The sequence below is a fragment of the Macrotis lagotis genome, chromosome X (assembly GCF_037893015.1).
Source record: "Macrotis lagotis isolate mMagLag1 chromosome X, bilby.v1.9.chrom.fasta, whole genome shotgun sequence".
In the NCBI taxonomy this organism is placed as follows: Eukaryota; Metazoa; Chordata; class Mammalia; order Peramelemorphia; family Peramelidae; genus Macrotis; species Macrotis lagotis.
Window position 1 is genome coordinate 703,454,241 of NC_133666.1, and position 19,681 is coordinate 703,473,921.

Sequence of the window (19,681 nt, forward strand, 5' to 3'; positions counted from 1 at the left end):
AAAAGCATAAAAAAAAAAAATCAGATTAGGGGGAGCCAGGCCACCTAGAGAAGCTCCAGAGAAAGGGTATTCTGAACTGAGTCTTGTAGCAAACCAGGGACTCTAAGAAACAGCCAGATAGAAGAGCATTCTGGGTCTAGGGAAGCAGATGAGTAGAACAGGTGAAGGGGAAGGAGATGTGAAAAAGGGATCAAGTCGTAAAAAGATTAAATGTCAAAACAGTATTTTGTATTGAATCCTGAAGGTGATAGGGAACCACAGATAGTTATTAAGTTGGAAAATCACTTTGATAGCTTAGTTGTTTTGTTTGAAGAAGACCATGAATCAGGGAGGGGATGTTATGACAGGCGCATGAATTGGATATGAATGATGCAGGTGCTGTGCAAAGAAACCAGCCTCGCTTTCTCCTCCAGGGTCATCTGAGTCCAATGACCAGATTTTTTTTTTTAGGTTTTTGCAAGGTAATTGGGGTTAAGTGTCTTGCCCAGGCCACACAGCTAGGTCATTATTAAGTGTCTGAGACCGGATTTGAACCCAGGTACTCCTGACTCCAGGGCCGGTGCTCTATCCACTGCACCAAAGGCCACATTTTAATCAGGACCACTGGAAAAGGCCCTGCACACCAGGCAATCAAGGTTAAATGACTTGCCCAGGGTCAAACTGCTGAGGAGGGCAGCTAGGTGGCACAATAGATACAGCACCAGCTTTGGATAGTTGGAGATAAGAGACTGGAGGCTTGGAATGAGGGCTGTGTATCCAGGCCCAGAAGTCATCTGCACAGAGATATTTTAACCTAAGGGAGCTGAGTAGGTTACTAAGAGAAAAGAAGAGGGCCCTGGGCAGAATCTTTGGTGATACCTAAGGTTAAGAGGCATAACTTGGGAGAAGATCCAGCAGAGAAGACAAAGAAGGAACAGACAGAGAAGTAGGAGAACCTCTAGGAGAAGAGTGTCCTGAAAACTCAGAGGAAACAGGATGCAGGAAGAAAGAGTGACCAATGGTGTCAAAGGTTACAGAGAGGTCAAGGAGGATGAAGATGGATTTGGCTGCTAAAGAATGATTGGTGACCTTGGAGAGAGCAGTTTTGAGGAAATAATGAGCCCTCAAAACCAAATTCATGCCTGGCCTTGGCATCAATCTCCAAGCTTCGGAAAACAAAGCCCTTAAAGACTTCAGTCCTCTGTTCCTGACACTCTCATCCTGGGGAGTGATTCTTCCTCCATCCCCCCAGTTGTAAAACCAAAGTGTTATCAAATCCCTTAAAACTGGACTCATCACTCTCCACCCATGATGTGACTCTGAGGTTATCATTCCCCAATGGACACTAGAAGGAAGGGTTTTTTCCTTTTTTTTTTTAATATTTTATTCATTTTCCAATTCTATACAACAATAGTTTCTACCTATCATTTTTTGCAAGGTTTTGATAGAAGGAAGGGTTTTGCCTTAGGACAGGCCATGGCACACAGGGAATGTGTAATCAATATTTGCTCATGCCTTTAGATTGTGGAGGTTTCATATCAGATGAAACTGGGAGGCTTAGAGAACACATGGTCACTCTAGCTTGAGAGGGTGCTTTTTAAAGGTGGGGAGACTCATTTTACAGATGAAGAGACTAAGGCAGGCAACAATAAAGTGAACTGCCCAGGGTCACACAGCTAGGGAAGATCTGACTCAGTTTGGAACTCATATCTTCCTGGCACTACAGGGATGAATGATGTTTCCCTACCTTTAGAGAAACCAGAAAGCAAGGATTTCTTACTTCCCTTGTCAATTCTATTCTTGGTCCACCACAGAACCATGTGTCCTGAAAGGGGAGGTTGCAGGTCCTACCTGTTCATTCCTTCATATCCTCCTCCCTTGGTCCATTCTTTCTCCTTACATTCAGGCAACTTTCTGCTAGCCTGCAGTTTTTCTGAATGGCTCTGGGCCTCCAGCCTTCCCTGGCAGCACAGCCCTCAGGACGCCCCATCAGGCATCAGATCCTTGGGCATGTCCAGGCCTTGGAAGTGATCCCACAGTGCTTGTCCACTGGGTTACAGCTCTGTTCTGGACTACCCCCTCCTGGCTCTGGATCTGAGATTGCCTTCTGCCTATCCCTGAGGATGCTCAAGGCCAGCAACCACCCCCACAGTTTGCCTTTGTTCCATCTCCACACATTCCAGACTCAAGTGTAGGTTTATTTGCCTACCGAGTCAGTCATCCCACTCTACAAGGCCTTGCACAGACTCTCGACTACAGGTCCTATCCCCCTAAGGATCAGCTCAGCTAAGTAGAGGAGAAAGTTGTGGCCGAGGCTGGGTTCAGTAGGCCTACAAGGACAAGTGGCTGTCTTGCAGTCCCTCGGGGAAGAATGACTTCCCACACTTAGCAATCGGGGATACAGCTCCTATCCCGGGGCTCACCAGGCCCAGTGAATGGGCCCTGCACTCACACTCTCTTTCCCTTCAAACATCAGATCCCTTTCCTCATTCCCTCGAGGTCTCCACCATGGGGCCAGGGAGGACGAAGGAAGTAGTCCCTCTGCCCACCTGAGACTTAGCATCTGCGGGATACTAAGAGAGACACATAAGACATGAACTGAGTTGCAGGGGAGCCAAGAGCTTTCCAACTATCAACAACCCAGCACAGCTGCTCCAACCACCAAAAGAGAAAGGCCGAGTTGAACAACCGGTGGTGCTTAGTAAACGTGACAAATCAGGGAAGGGAGCGTGTGCTGCTCTCCCTGTTCACACAAGCATCAGAGCCTGTGGCGCATGAGGGTGACGGGCCAGGGAGGGGCAGGGAGAAGTGAGGAAATGCCGAGAAGCCCAGGAAGACTCGCGTGAACCGATGAGGTGGGACGCCAAGCCAACCAAGAGAAGCGGCTGCCCGAGACTGCAAACACTGCAGCAGCAGCAGCGCGGTGCCAGGCAAGGGGTGGGGGTGGGGCACTGCAGAGACCGCAGAGGCTGCTGCTTTCTCCTTTGTTACAAGAGATGGCGGGCTGGCGGCGGCTGGCGGCTTCCTCCTCCCTCCTCCTCCTCCCACAGCTGGGGCTGCTGCTAGTGATCCTGGAGATGAAGTGGCGGCGGCAGCCTGGGCTCCGGACAAGGCTGCCGAGCCCGGGGTCCTCAGCCTGCCACGGGAGCGGGAGGAGGTGCCCAAACCCACCACTCAGAGAAGGGCTGGCTCCACTTCCTCCTGCCTCGCTCTCCACATCCGTCCTCAGCACTGCTCAGCCTGGCCACATCCCTCTCCCCTCCCCAGCACTGCCCCCTCCTCTTCTACCTTGAGTACCTTCCAGGTAAGCCAACCTCCAGAGCGTCACCCATTCACCCACAGACCTTGTCTTCTTTTACTCGCAGAGGGTGCAGGACTCCACCTGGGGTCTGACACAGAGATGCCAAAGGCAGGCAAAAAGGAGGGGAAAAGAAAGAGGAAAGGAGGAGGGGGGAAGGAGGAGGGAAGGGAGAGAGGAAAGAAGGAAGGAGGAAAGGAAAGGAGGGAAGAGGAGGGAGGGATGAGGATAGGAGGGATGAAGGGAAGAGAAAGGGAAAGGAGGAATGAGACGGGGAGGAAGGAAAGAACAGAGGAAGGGAGGGAGGGAGAAGGGGGAAGGAAAAAAGGAAAGGTTGGGAAGGAAGGGGCAAGGAAGGAAAGAGTGAGGAAGGGAGACAGGAAGGGAAGAAGGAATGAAGGGGAAAAGGGAGGAAGGGAGATGAGAGGGAATAAAGAGGAAGAGAAAGAAGAAGAAAAAAGAGGAAGGAAAGAGGGACAGAGAGGGAAGGAAGGAGGGAGGGAGGGATAGGAGGAGGGAAAGAGGAAGGGAGGAAAGGAAGGAAGGAGGAAGGAGGGAGGGGAGGAAAAGGAAGGAAAGGAAACACAAGAAAGGAGAAGGCTGACAGGCAGGCAAGACAGGCAGGCAGGGGGAAGCCTGTCTCCTCCTTGTGTGTGAGTCCTGACTGCTCCAAGCACCGGGCAGAGGGAGCAAACTGCGGCTTTAATGAGGCCCAGAAGTCCACCTCCAGGAGAGAGGGGGTGTCATGGCAACTGGGAAGAGCAACAGCAAACAAAATGGCTGGTCTTTGGGAGGAGGGAGAGGAGAGCTGGGCCTGCTGGCATCCATCCCTGCCCTCCTAGAGACCCTTGGTCATGCCACAGTCCCCTGGTGACCCCTAAGGAGGGACTGGAAGAGTGAGGGGCTCAGTCCAGAGCTGGCTCCCTACCCTCACGATAAGAGAGCCTAAGACTTCTCCCATGCCCCCGGTCATGGAAAAGACTGTCACCAGGCTCACAAGATGCTTTTTGAGTCTGTTTTTGCTCTGACGGGATAACCTGGAGATCAAAACCATGCCAATATTAGACATCAGGGGAAGTATTTTTTCCTCTTAGGTTGTCCTTGCTTGTGCAACAGTTGTAAAACACTCTTTTCCTGGCCTCTAAACCATCCCCCTCTTCTTGCTAATCACTGTTGAGGGCACCCCCACCTTCCCAGTATTCCTGGACTCCTCGCTCTCTTCTCATCCCTCAGATCCACTATGATGCCAAGGCCTGTTGATTTCACCTCCACATTATTCCATTTCACCTCCAGCATCCCTAGTCCATTTCACCTCCCTCATCTCTGGTCCATTTCACCCCTGTGCATCTCTGGTCCATTTCACCTCCCGCATCTCTGGACCATTTCACCTCCTACATCTCTAATCCATTTCACCTCCTGCATCTCTAGTCCTGCATCTCTGGTCCATTTCACCTCCACTACATCTCTGGTCCATTTCACCTCCTACATCTCTGGACCATTTCACCTCCACTACATCTCTGGACCATTTCACCTCCGCTACATCCCTGGTCCATTTCACCTCTGCTGCATCCCTGGTCCATTTCACCTCCGAGGCATCTCTGGTTTCACCTCCAGGCATCTGCAGTCTGAGCTTCTCTTGAACAAGCTCCCTCCTCCCCTGACCCTGCCGCCAACCCTAGTACAAGTCCTAGTCTACCCTCAACTCCATAAGCTCCATATTCTGGATGACCTCCAGGATCAAATCCCTTTGGCATTTTAAGTCTTTTGTAGCCAGGATACAAATGCCCTTCTAGGCATTCAATTCTTTTGGCAGCTGGGCCAATGCACTGCGTAGTCTCCCATCCCTGGAATGGTCATTCTCCTTATTTCCACATTTCTGACCTAACTGGGTTAGACCAGATGGTGCCAAAGCCTCACTCCCTTAAACAGAAATCTTGAGAGTCTATAATTTGTGACACTCCCCCACCCCCATCCCCATTGCAACTGAAGCAAGAGTCCAGAGTCTGAATCTGGCCTCCTGCACTTGCTTCCTAGGGGTATAACTATGGGCAGGCCATCTCATTTCTATGAGACTCAATTCCTCTTCTGAAAGATGGGCACACTATACTTGCAACCATGGTCATCAGAGAGCTCAAACTGATTGAGTTTGGGCATGTATGCCAAAGGCTTTGTGAACAAAGAAGACAACCTCACACTTCTGGGACCTGGAGGATGCAGGGTGGACTTATAGACCAACCCAAGCTTCCTGCCCATCTTCTCAGACACCTTGGGAGACAGATTACCCTCCATTTGCAAAGAGAAACTGGGAAGCTTGCTGGTCCCAAAGGACAGGACTGTCCCACAGGCATAGCATCCATCCCCTAGACCTACCCAGATGGATCCAACCCCAGATGGACCCAACCCCAAACGAACACAAAGCAGTTAACTGCCAGGGTAATGGGAAAGCTTCATGTAGGAGATGGTGCTTGAGCCAGGACACCAGTGAAAAGGCACAGAGATGGAAGCGGGGAGGTTGTGTGTGTACAGAAATGTAGGAGGAGATGGTGATCCAGAGGGGAAATGAGCCCTGATAGGGCTCATTCCCAGAGACCCAGTCTCGAGTCCAATCCTCTCCCTTTGCACATGAGGAAACTGAGGCCTAGATGTAAAGAGATCTGATCTTAACCCTCTAGTGGGCACTAGTTTGGCCAGGAATAGCCACATCAAAGCCTTGTTGGTGGAGTTATGTAAAGCAACTAGGCATAGGCTTCAACACCTATCCCTGCTGAGATACCCATGCCCAGAAGTTCGATACCACAGCAGTCACAGCCAAGGATGGCAGGGAGACTGCAGCGGGCAGACAGCCAGGAGCTTGTCCAGGCTGAGTAGGCCTGGGCATCCTGACCCACCATCCTTTTGATTCCATGACAGATTTGACCTTAGCATGAGCCTGGGGCCCTCCCCCAGCTGTTCCCAACAGTCACTGGTGTTCATCCCCCAGGGCCATCTCAACATCTTCAGTCTCAGGGAGGCCCTTCTCAGGCTCCCATCCCTACAGAATACTGGACACATTGTGACTCCCAGACCTCTGGTCATGTGCAATGAGGCCTAAATAAAATTTAAAACCCTCCCCCCGGCACTCGAGGCCTTTTAGGGGGCAGACCCCCTTCAAGGTTCCATCAAACTGGATCGCTCTGTGCTGTAAGACCCTAATCTCCCACCTTTACCCAGACTGCTGGAACACCCAATGTGCCCTTCCCTTGACTTTCAGGTCCCAGAGTGCCTCTCAAAGGGATCCATCATTTCATTGTTTTTGAATTCTTGAAGACAGCCACTGGACAGAAATCAGGTGTGCCCCCCTGGGTGTGAGCATGGGGAACATATACACAGTGCCCAGAGTGTCAGGACTGGAATCAGAAGACCTGGGTTCAATACTGTCTCAGACATTTCTTGGCTTCCTAGACACTCTGGAAATCACTTCAGCACTGCCTGCCTCAGTTTCTCCATGAATAACATGGGGACAAGAATGGCACCTCCTTCCCAGGGCTGGGCTGAAGATCAGATGAGACTTTATCTATAAACCTCTCAGCAAATCTCCTAGCTCCTAAGAGATGTGAACTAGGATTAGCTCCGACCTTCCCCACCGGCTTGAAAACCAGGTCACCCAGCTAGGCACTTTCTGGGTTGATACTAGGGGGAGATGGATCCCTTTTCTTGGCCCAGGAGGGTCTATTCAGAGGCGAGAAGAGAGAAGCAGGAGAGGGATGGTCAGCAGGTACAGAGAAGAATTCTAAGAGAAGCCAGGCCTGGAAGCCAGGTCTGCCCTTCACTACCTGTCGCTGGGCTGACGTCCCCAGGTGTACTTGACAGAACTTGACCGCCTGCTCCAGGGCGGCCCCCTCGTCCACCTGGACAAAGAGGAAAGGAGCTGTTAGAGATGGGAGGGCACATCAGGGGCATGCTCTGACCAAGTCATTGATTTCCCTGCCTCTCACCTTTTCCCACAGCCCCTGAGAACACAATATGGAATGAGGGGGGGCAGGGATAGGGGACCCAGGGAGCCCAACAAGACTTAAATCCAGATGGGGAACCTCTGCCTAACAACAGCTTCATTAAGTGCTCCAAAGCAAACTCTAGTCCCCTGGAACCCCTAACCCTCTGACCAACCAGTGTTGGAAGCTCTAAAGTTTGCACAGGCTTCATCCCTCTACCCTTGGGTGCCCTTAGTCCCCAGTCCCAGCTCCCTATGGGGCCCTCTGACCAAACAAAGCAGCATGAGGCCCCTGTCCTGAGGGAGCCCAACCACAGCAGCATGCCCCAAAGTTTACTCTGGCTTTACTCCCCAATCCTATCTCTAGTCCCCAACTCCCCTACAAGGGCTCCCAGGCTGACTCTGACCCCCAGTTACCTGCTTGATCAGCATGTAGGTCTCAGACATAATCTTCTCAATCCTTCCCAAGTCATAGGCCATGACCTTCTGGCCATGTTGCCATACTCGGTAAGCGTCCAGAAGAAGACTCTTTCCAGATTCGGGGTCATCCAGTAACTTCCTCTTGCGGCTAGGCCTCTGTCCAGCCTCGTCGAGAACAGACTGGCCCAAGCCCTTCATCGGGAGCTGTTGTGGCGGTAGCTGCCGGGAGCTGATGCTCAGGTCCTCCAGGGACAGCTCAGCAGGGCGACCATCTAGCCCTCTGTCCTTGGGGGTGCGAGCAGGCGGAGGCCTCTCGGCCTCGGGGCGCCGAACAGCCGCATCAACCCTTTCTAGCTCTAGCTCCATGGGCTCTGTGGAGCTTCCCTGGGGCCGCTCCTTCAAAGCACTGAGCTCGGTCATGTCCACAGTCAGGGGGCCATAGTTGGGCATCATCCCCTTGCCCCCACTGTCAGACAAAGCTGGTTTCTTGGGAAGGACCTCGTTACCATCCTCAGCACTTGACTTACTGGAAACATCTGTTGTCATTCTGTGGCCTTCTGACCCCTGGGGAATAACAGAGCCCAGGTTCAATGCTCTGGGGTGAGCAAGGGCCCAGGGCCGTGTGAGCATCCCACCAGGGCTCATTCTCAGAGACTCGGGGAGCCTTGTAGGAGCAGCAGCCCATGCTCTCAGGGAGCCCCCTCTCTGCAGGATGGGGTTCCAACAGCTGGAAGGTCCAGAGAGGGTGCTCCAGGAAGGGGGGAAATGACATTGGGGGGGGAAGGGCAGAACAGACCAGAAAGACCAAGTGAGGAAGACTTTGGCAAAGAGGAAGCTCCCAGGAAGCTAGACTCTCAGGGGACACTGGAAATCTCTTTCCCAAACTCATCTCAAACCCAGAGGGTACAGGCCCACACAGACAGCAGGTCTGATTCAGGAAGTCAAAGGGCCTGGCCTTCCAGCTGCTCTCACCTCTGTCAGCTCACTCAGTGTCTCCTCTAGCACCTTCACAGTGAGGACGAAGGCCCGCTGTGCCAGGACCTGGCGGTCTGCATCCCGCAAATATTTCCTATGGCACAGGGATAAAGAATATCAAGTCACGTGGCTGAGTTCCAAGCTTACACAGACCGGGTCAAATGGGGCAGAGCACCCACTGAACCCCAGCAGTTCTGAAAGCCCAAACATCAGATGACTGGTTCCCTCCCTCCCTTCTCTCCCTTTCCTCCCTCCCACATGGCCTCACAAGGCTCATCCTACAGACAATGAGCCAAGAAGTGAAGGGAGAGGGGATTTGACTTTCCCCCAAATCTACTCAGTTCTTAGGAAACAGTCCCCTGCAAGGCCTTCTCGTGCTGCAGGCCTTTCTCTCCTCACCCACAGAAGGCCAGCCCCTGGGGAAGGGCCACAGCCTGGTTCCCAGGGCCAGGAGCATCTGAGGTCAGCCATGACTCTCTCCATGCCTTCAGTGTCCTCTCTCCCACGCCCCTCACTGCATTTGACACTGGGGAAGAGGCTCTTTGCACACTTAGACATGGTCCAGTAGAACTATGTTCTCTGGCCTCAAAGGCAGCAGCATTTGGGACCACACCCCATGGCCCCAGAATGCAGCCAAACTCACCCAAAAGGAGAGAAACAAGTCCCCACCTCCCCCACCAGCTCACTCACTCTTTCCCTAACTAGATGGACAGATGCAAGATGCACAACCAGAAGCTGTTCCTCTCCCAGAAACCTATGGGCCTCACCCCACTCCCCCAAGGTGGCATGTGGTTCTCCAGCTGAGGCCTCACCAGTCTCTCCCTGTTCCACTTACTTCCCCTGGTCAGGTGTCCTCTGCAGCATGGAGGACACTCTCAGTAGCGTGCCATAGTCCTTAAGCTGGGACAGCACCTGGAGCAGCAGGACGATGGAACGGTTCATATGAGAAGCAAAGCTCCCGGGTCGGTCGATCTCATCCACAGGGATGCGCCAGATTCCCTACAGAGAAATCAAGGCAGGAGCCATGAGGCTTCTTGTGACAGAAATAAAGGAAAAGTTGCCCAAACGTGCTGTTCCAGAAAGGTCCTGGGGCTCTAACAGCTCCTGTTAGCTGAATGGGGCATCCATACCCAAAGCCCAAGAGAATGGCTTTCCACTCACACCCAACACATACACACTTGCAAGCAAAAGTTCCCCCCGCAAAAAAACAAGTTCCCAAGATGCTGCCACTGGCGGCAGGCATGTGGACACACTCAGAATCTGATATTTGAAAGGGCATGTGGGCGATTCTCAATGCCCAAGCAGAGGTAGGAATCCTAAGTAATCAAACTCAGGTACTCCCAACTCCAGGGCCGGTGCTCCATCCACTGTGCCACCTAGCTGCCCCCAAAGCACTCTTAATGAAGAAGGGAGAGCTCAGCAGCATCAGGGTGGTCCTCCCTCCTTCCACCCTCACCTACACTAGTCTGAGGGGTCTGTAAGATACACTTTTCTGTTCTCTCAGGAGAATATTTATATTTACCATAAATGAACAGTTAAGAAGGAAGAGGTATCAGATTTGATGGGTGGCCTTGGACAGAGGATGCTCCTCCAGGGCCCTAGCAGCAAACAAGAGAGCCCTATGATGTGGGTCTTGGCTGACCATCAACTTCTCCTGTTCAATGTTCATAAGAATCTGGGCTCTTAAGGCTCCACAGATGCAGAGGATCCTGGCTGCAAAGAGCTTCCATTCTACTGAGGGGACAGCTAGGGACCAAGAAGTCAATAGGGCACCACTTTAGGTTGAAGGGTGACTCCAGAGAGGGCCTGTGGCCTTCTCTCCCAGGTGGGGATCTGTCATCAAAGAACAGGATGACTTAGCCTAGAGTACAGAAGACCTAGAGGACATAGAGCTCTGTCAACAGCTGAGTTCTCTCTCCCTGGCAATATTTTCAGCCCCATATTAAAGGATCATTGATTGTTATTGGGGAGATTCCACCCAAGGGTCTAGATTCCAATCTAGCACCTATGTGACCTTGGGCAAACACTTGCCCTGTCTCACCAAGAGATCTGGTTGAAGAAGCCACCAAGCACCAATTGCAGGAGATTCTCAGAGGTAAGAAAACCCACCCCCACCAGAGAAATGAGAGAAATGGGGCTCAGTCAGAATGGGGACTGAGCTGTCCTGCTATCCTGGGTCACAGGGAGGACAGGAGCTGTCAGGCTCCTATTGGGACTCCCTTTCCTGATCCAGGAAGAGCACTGTCCACCCACACACCCGTCCTATGGACGCAAGGTGTACACCATGGCCATGGTCAAGGGATGTCCAGAGTCAGCCTCATATACTTAATGGCTATGTGACCCCTCTGTCCACCTCAGGCTCCTTAACCATAAAATAGGTATAATAATGAGATAATTATAAAGCATTTAGCATAGCACCTCATATACAGTAGGCATTTAATAAACACTTCTTCCCTTCTTCCTCCTTCCAAGCAGTTTAGCATTCCCAGAAGTAAGAGGCAAAGATGAAATAATTCAATGAAGAAAATAAAGCCAACAAAGGAGAGGAAGCTATAGCCGAGGCAGGCAGAGGTGAGTTAGGTAGAGTTTGCAGGGGCAGGAGAGTTTGCAGGGCAGGTTAGTCTGCCCAAAGGCCTCTCCACAGACCAGGTCTCCCCCCCAGGATCCAGGAAAAAACTAAGGGGCAGGTCCTAGGGTGGAGCCAAGGAAAGCACTGACAGCTTCAGCCACGGTAGGGCCCTTCCCTGGGACAGGGACAGGGGTTAGGGCTCTGGGGTGGCTCCTGGCATGCTCATTAGATGGGCAGATGCCACCAAGCTGGAAAAAGGATCAGGAATCTGCCCTGGCAGCATGGGGTTATTTCCACCAATAAAAACAGTGCCAACTCTTGACAGTTGTTTTTTTTTTTAGGTTTTCTTTGCAAGGCAAATGGGGTTAAGTGGCTTGCCCAAGGCCACACAGCTAGGTCGGATTTGAACTCAGGTACTCCTGACTCCAGGGTCAGGGCTCTATCCACTGCACCACCTAGCTGCCCCTACTCTTGACAGTTTTAATGAACTGTCAGAGCTGAAAAAAGTGACTACTTTCTGGCCAACTTTCTGGTGTGATCTCAGAATCTGTACCTCCTAGACAGGTAGATAGGCAGACAAGCAGACAGAGGCAGGCAGGCAGAAATTCAGCACAGGCAGAAAAATGGTCAGATAGACAAGCAGACAGATAAGGAGATGGACAAACAAGAAAAAAGATCTATGGACAAACAGGCAAACAGATAAGTTGCAGGATGGAGAGGTAAATGGATAAACAAGCAAGGATGGCTGGATTCACTCTACAAAGTGTTGGTTTCCAACAGGCTGACCAGATAGCCTCTGTGGGCTCCCCTCCCTTTAGTAACAAGATATTATGGCCCCCTTCCACCTTCCCAATCAATGTCAAGGGCATTCCTATCCTCCTAGTTCCTCAGGGTCCCAACTAGGAGTCACCTGGGGCTCCTCACTGCCTCTCTCCAAGCTTGTGCCAAGGCCTGTCCGATGCAGCTCTCTAGCTTATCTGGTGGGTTTCACATCATTATCATCTCTGTGCATTTCCCCTGATGCACTGGCCACAGCTCTGGTCCCTTTCACCTCCTGCATCTCTAGTGCATTTCACCCCTGTGCATCTCTGGCCCATTTCACCTGGCTACAACTCTGAGACATTTCACTTCTGCAACATCTATGGTCCATCTCATCTCTCCAACCTCCTGTTTCACTGCCCCCATCTGGCAATTGCAATAGCTGCGGGGGGGGGGGGGGGGAGTAGGGTCTACCTGCCTCAGTTTCTCCCTATTCCATTCCATCCCTCCCATCAACCACTGAAGTGATTTTTTTTAATAGACAAATCTGACTATAACACTCACGCCCCCTACTCAACAAATTTGAGTGGTTCCCTATTTCCCTGCAGGATCAAATAAAAAATACTCTGCTTTGCATTCAAAGCCCTTCATAGTCCATCCAACTCCCCTCAGTGTGCCAGTCTTCTCACACCTTAATCCCCTTACAGCCTCAATTCCATGGTAAGACTCATCTCATAGTGTGTGGTTTTGCAATGGCTGTCTCATCTTCTGGCTTCAAGATTCAGGGGAAGCAACATTTTCTTTTGTTTTGCTTTGTTCAAGGTTTTTGCAAGGCAATGAGGTCAAGTGGCTTGCTTGCCCAAGGCCACACAGCTAGGTAATTATTAAGTGTCTGAGGCCGGATTTGAACTCAGGTACTCCTGACTCCAGGGCTGGTTCTCTATCCACTGCGCCACCTAGCCACCCTAGCATTTTCTTTTGCAAGTTTTTTCCTCAAGATTTACATGAACTAGGGGGAGGCTAGGTGGCAAAGTAGATAGAGCACCGGTCTTGGAGTCAGGAGTACCTGGGTTCAAATCCAACCTCAGACAATAATTACCTAGCTGTGTGGTCTTGGGCAAGCCACTTAACCTCATTGCCTTGCAAAAATCTAAAAAAAAAAAAAAAAGATTTACATGAACTGATGCCTAGTGAAATGAGAACTGGAAGAATATTCTACACACTAACAACAGTGGGTGATGATCAACTATGATGGCCTAGTTCATCTCAGCAGGACAATAATCAAAGACAATTCTAAAAGACTTGTGATTGAACATACCATCCACATCTAGAGAGGGATCTGTAGGGTTTACATGCAGACCAAAGTTTACTACTTCAACTTTTAAAAGCTGTTTTATATATTATGGTTTTTTCTTCCATTTGGATTTGATTCTTCTCTCACAACATGATTAACATGGATCTGTTTAGCATAATTAACACATGTGAAGTCTCTATTAGATTGCTTTCTGTCAGGGAGAGGGGGAAGGAAAGGAGCAAAGTAGAAAAACGTAAAACTCACAACCTTGTTTGTAAAAATGAGTGATGAAAATTACATTGCATGTTCTTAGAAAAACAAATAATTTTCTTTAGAAAGACGAGTTATGGAATACTATGGTTCTGTAAGAAATCATGAGTGATCAAAAGATTAGCTTGGAAAGCCTTGCTTAAGCTGATGCTGAGTGAAGTGAGAACCGAGAGAACACTGTCCACACAACATTGTGATCAATGCAGTTTCTCTCAGTAGTTCAGAGCTCAAGAACAATCCTATGAGACCTACTATGGATAATGCTACCCACATCCAGAGGAAAAAACTAGAGTCTGAATGCAGAGCAAAGCATACTATGTTCACTCTTTTAAAGGTTTTTATATTTTTCCTTTCCCTCTCAGTTTTTTCTTTCCCCTTAGTTCTAATTCCTCTTCCACAGCATGACTAATATATAAATATGTTACACAGGAATGTTCATGTACAATTTTTACCAGACTGTTTGCTGCCATGGGGAAGAGGGAAGGGAGGGAGAATAGTAGAAAAATGTGGAACTCATAAATTTGCAAATGTATGAATGTGGGGCAGCTAGGTGGCAGTGGATAGAGCACTGACCCTGGAGTCAAGAATACCCAAGTTCAAATTCGGCCTCAGACACTTATTACCTAGCTGTGTGGCCTTGGGCAAGTCACTTAACCCCACTGCCTTGCAAAAAAAGACTAAAAAACAAATGTATGAATGTTGAAAAACTACCATTGCATGAGATTTGAAAGATAAAATTTCAATTAAAAAAATATTTAGCCTATTCTCATCTAGAAGGGTTCCTGCATTCTCCCAACTCCTGAGCCCATGCTGCCTGACTTCTTTCTGGTCAGTACAGAGCCTAGGAGGAACTTACTGATTTTTGCAGGGGGAGGGGGAACAGAATGAAAAAGATTTAAAGGTTTCGGTGAAGTCCAAGTTCTAGAAGAGTCAGTAGGGTGGGATAGCTCAGCCTTGGGCTTTAAAGCAAGATTCCCCGGTCCTTCCATTCTGTCCTCCACAGACGTTCTCTAGAGAACATGTCTAGACTTCCCCAGGAATACGGTGGCTGCTGCCCTCAAAGAGGTTCCAGCAGGCACCATCAGGACCAGAGGGTGTGCCTGAGCTGTCTGGGGACCTGCCAGAGTCTCCCAGGCACTCCTCCTGTTCACACCCCACTGAGTCTCCTCTTCAAGTTCTGCTGGTTGTGAGGGTAGGTGGAGGAGACGGGGAAGGTTCCTGGAGACAGCACCAGCTCTGAGCTTTGAAGGACAAGGATGTGAGCAGGGGGAGGGTTGGGAGAGGCCTGTCCTGCAGACACCTGGAGTGAGGAGGGGGCATCCAGACAAAAAACCCTGTTCAACTTCCAATGTCACGTGATCTCATGCCAGAAACCTAGCCCCTCACCTTAATCTTCTACTGTCTAGGGTGCTAGGGCTTTGGGTGGGAGAGTGTGAAGACCAGAAGCAGGAAAGAAAATGTGGAAGGGGCAGCCAGTGGCCAAAGAACAACACGGGCACACACACACCCACCTTGGGCGACTTGGCTCAGTTGACTGGAGATGCATTTTGAGGCCTATGACATGCCTACATGTGTCTTTTGAAAGAACTGCCAAGGGAAGATGGGCCGGGGCCAGACGACAGGTGGGAACTGGGGATAGTGCAGGGAGGAGAACCCCCTTCAAGTATCTCAAAGACTCTCACACGGAAGAGAGATCAGACAGTCTTGTAAGTTTGTGCTACCCCAGAGGGAGGGAGCTGCTGCCTTGGAAAGTGAGAGCCCCACCCCAAAGTCCCTTAGTCAGGGTGGTCCCTCCTGTAGTCAGGGGGCTCCTGAGAGTCAGTCACACTGGACAGCCTCCTGTCCTCAGAGGGCAGCAGCTACAGGGGAAAGCCAAGAGACAAGAGGTGCTAAGGCCTCCAAAGCCTCATCCAGAGTCCTCCTTGAATATTGCACCTCCTCACCTACACCTTGTTCCACCCGATTCCAGACAACCCCCCCTTTGGAATCCACATCACTGACCGTGATGCCCACAGGTATCTGCCAGGACCGCCCCCCCCCCAGGCCTGGATGTCAGCATCGCCTTCTCTCCCAAAGGTGGCTGAGGCTGCCTGCCTCTGCCCACTATCTCCAGAGAGTGCTTAGCAATTACTCCAAAGCCCTCTCACTTTCAATCAATCAATCACTGCATCCCCTCTGGAGATACAAAGAAAGGCAAAAGCCAGTCCCTGCCTTCAGGGAACTCCCAGTCTAAGGGGTTGGGGGGGGGGGGGGGTCGCATCAGTGCTAAAAAAAAAAAAAAAGGAAAGGCCCCTGATCCAGGGAGTAAGTGGCCTTCCTCTCCACCTCCCCAATTCTCACACAGAGGCATGAGGAAGGTCCCAGGTAGATTCTGCCCAGGACAACACATGGCTAAGCATTCTCTCACAACAGTGTGAACACGCCACACCATGCCTGCTGATCAGCACCATGCCCCATAACTTTTCCTGGAATCCCAGGGCAGGACTTGACATTGCTCCTTGTACTGTACAGAGGCAGCCAGGTGGCTTGGTGGATAGAGCTCCAGGAGTCAGCCCCAAATTCAAATCCACCAGAGTGTGATTCTGAACAAGTCACTTCCCTCAGGTACCTCAGTGTCTTCTCATCTGGACTATAACAGGACCAACCCCCTAGGGTGTTGGGAGGATCCAACAAGGGCCTGTCTGTCCAACATTTTGTACTCCAAGAGTTACTCATATGAATGGGAGCTGACATCATTGTCATCCTCAGCATCCCTTTGATCCTCAAGCAACGTCTTTCCCTCCTCTGAGTCCCCGCATCAACTCCAGTAAGGACAAATGGACCTGTGAAGCTGACCCCTAGACCACCCTCCCCAGAGCCTGGGGGACCTTTGTTGGGCACGTTCCAGTGAGGGGCATGGGCGCTGGTCCAAGCTCAGGCACAAGAAGCAGGGGAAGTGCCCTTGGGGCCGGGCCCTGAGATAGGCTCATTGGATCCTGGGAGGGAGAGGACATTACCTCGATTTTACATTTATGGAAACTGAGGCCGACAGAGATGAAGTGACTTACATGGGGTCACACAGCTGCTAAGTATCTGAGTATGAATTTGAATTCTGTGCTCCCTAGCCCCAGATCTTGGGGTGCTTGGGCACTGGAGATAAAAAGAAAGGCCCCAAGCAGGCCCTGTCCTGCCTGTGAGGGGATCGAGCTCCAGGCAGGCTCCCCAGAGGGTGGCCCAGGGCCCTGGGCAGCACCAGAACGGAGCCGGGACAGAGCCAGGGCGGCCCAAGGCGGACCACAAGGACTAGACACAATCGGGACAGGCTGGGACCAGTTCAGGGGAGGCGGTTCAGGGCTCCCTAAAGGGCCTCCCAGCAGCGAAGCTGGCCCCCACCCTTGGGCTCCCCCCACCCCGCAGTCCCAGGGAAAGCCCAAGAACTCACCATCACAGGAGGCTCGGGGGCCCCGGCTCAACTGCCAAGTTCCTGAGATTCCCCCAGAGTCAGTGGCCAGGGCTGGAAGAGGCTAAGGCCGGAAGGGGACTCTGGGCACTAGGCGTCCACCCCCTTCATGGCCCTCTCCCAGGCCTACCCACAGTTTGGGGGGCCACCAGGGCAGGGGCTCCCCTTCCTTCCTCTCCCCCCCCCCCAGTTGACAGCCTATACCCTGAGTCCAGAGCCCGGAGCCTCCTCCCAAACCCGCTTCCTCCTTCTCTTTCTCTCTCTCCTCTCCTCTCCCTCCTGCTTCTTTTCTTTCAGGCCGCCCAGGGCCCCGCAGCGGCCAATCAGGAGGGGGGAGCCATCCCCCCGCCCATGGGCCGCCCCAGCTACAGACCAGGGAGCCCAGGAGGAGGAGGGAGGAGGGGAGGGAAGAGGGAGGTGCCCCAGCCCCTCCCCTCCCTTCCTGTGGTCCCCCAAAACACCCTCTCCCCCTCTCTCCTGTCTGTCGTCTCTCCCCATTCCCCCCCCAGCACACATCTGATAACTCTGGTTTCCTGTTCACACCAGGGCCGCCGGGGGAGGGGGGACTGGGCCTGTCCTAGGCCTCCTCATTCAATCCAACTCGACTTTTCACCAGCCCCAAGCCCCCCCCTTTTTAGGGTTTTTTTTTGCAAGGCAAATGGGGTTAAGTTGACTTGCCCAAGGCCACACAGCTAGGTCATTATGAAGTGTCTGAGGTCACATTTGAACTCAGGTCCTCCTGACTCCAGGGCCGGTGCTCTATCCACTGGGCCACCTAGCTGCCCCACCCCAAGCCCCTCTCTTACAAGGGCCCTGCTTCTAGGACATGGGATTAGATAGCCCTGGAGCCTGCCGGCCACCCCTTCCCCTCTCCCAGACTCTTAGTCCTCAGGGGTCTTAATGCTCTCGCTGGCCATCTCCCCTCAGAACTTGAGCCCTGAGAGGGCGGCATGGCTGGGCTCCAAGTGTGCCAGGTGGTGAGGTAGGGAAAGGAACCCCCAGGAGTTGAGGGTGTCACCAGAGTGGGGGGGGACCCTGGACCTGACCATCAGGGGATGGGGACCTAGTGAAGGACAGATCAAGGTAGGGGGAGACCTGTTTGGAATCGGTAGACTGGGATGGGATGGGGGGGGGGGGGGGGCATGAGACCAGGACTAGCTCCTCCAGGTCCCCAACTCTCTACATCTCCTGCTCTATCCCTTGGGGATCATTGAAATGGGGTCCATTTGGGAGATGGCTCCCAACAGCTGGGAGACCTGGCAGTGATTTGGGCCACGTTCTCTTTATCTGGATTCTGGGTGGAGCCTTTGTGGTGGGGGGGGTGCCCAGCTTTTCCAGTGTCTCCCTGAAAATGGCCTGAGGTTGGCAGAGGGCAGTAGGAGTGTGCCCTCCCCACGGTCACAAAGGTGCCCCTTTGCACAATCTGAGGTCCTGTTCACTTGGCCGGCTGACCCCTCCAACTGGTGCTCAAGCCTGTCCAGATGAGGCCCGGCCTCTGTGGGCCTTCTGCCTTTGCTTGTTGATGAAACTGGGAAAAAACTAGCTGCTGAACCTCTGAGAAAGAAAGGGGGACTCAAAAGCCTCCCCAACTGACCTCCTTTCCTGGCTTCCTAGGGGCCTATGCTGGCTGAAGGTCTCAGGTGTACCAGCCCAGGCCAGGAGTGTGGGCAGCAGCCCAGAGGCCACCAAGACACCGGGAGCCACTGGAAGCCAGAGTCTGGACCCAGAGAGACCAGAGGAAATAGCGGCCACAGTCCCACACCCCTCCACCCCGGCCCTGAGGACCGCCCTCCCCAAAGTCGAGTCTTCAGCAATAGGTGGAAACTCCTGTGATTCCCAATGATCACCCAGGCTGTGCCTCCTGGCCTCCTCACTCCCTCAGCCCCTGCCTCAGTCTCTCTCACTCCCCACCCCCAGCCCCATCATCCCTCATGCCAGGCCTCTTCTTCAGCTGTCTATCTCTCCTCATCTTGTCCGGTTCCCCTTGCCCTCTGCCTGGCCCCTCACGATCTCAGTCTACTCCTGGCTTCCAGATTGGGGGGGGGGTTGCACTACCCCATCTTCATCCACAGCTATTCCCTTTAAACACCCAAAACTAGGATGTGGGACATCTGATGAGACAGCTATTCCCATGAAAAGGATCTGGGGGTTATAAGAGACCACAAGCTCCATGGGATTAAAAAAATGCTGGAGTAGCCGTGGGCCAAGAGGCCAAGAGGAGGTTGCTGCCCCGGGGGGCCGGATTCTTCCTCCAGCTTCAGTTGGCATCCAGATGAAGTCAAAGAAGGAAGCCCAGAGCCAAGAGGGAGGCATGTGGACCACTAGACACAACTGGGTCCATGAACCTTACTTTAGAAAGCTGCCAGCTGAGGAGCCTGGCCTGGGGCATGGTGCCCCCCCCCCCCAGCTGGCGGTGCAAGCAGCCAGCATCAAGGCAGGAACTGCCATGGTTTCTGCAACGAGCAGGGACCCATCTCCCCCAACCCCCCAGAAGCCAGGTGGCGTGGAGAGAGCCCTCTACCTCCTGGGCCCTGGAGTGGGGCAGGAGCTCTTCCAGCTGGGCCCCAGGTGAGCCTGGGCCTCCATAGGCTCTTCCTCAGCTGCCCCACCCAGCACCAAGACCCCTGGGGTGGCAACCTCCATGCCCGGGACTGTCAGAGCATTGATGGGCCAGCCAAGCTCCCGAGTACCTCTCTTTGAGGCCACCG

General features: G+C 52.4%; 1 protein-coding gene across 1 annotated transcript in view; it reads left to right on the forward strand.

Moving 5' to 3' along the window:
- The window catches only part of LOC141497082 (uncharacterized), an 857,774-nt gene that overhangs the window by 270,361 nt on the left and 567,732 nt on the right, over positions 1-19,681 (forward strand). The gene's annotated exons all lie outside the window — the stretch shown is intronic.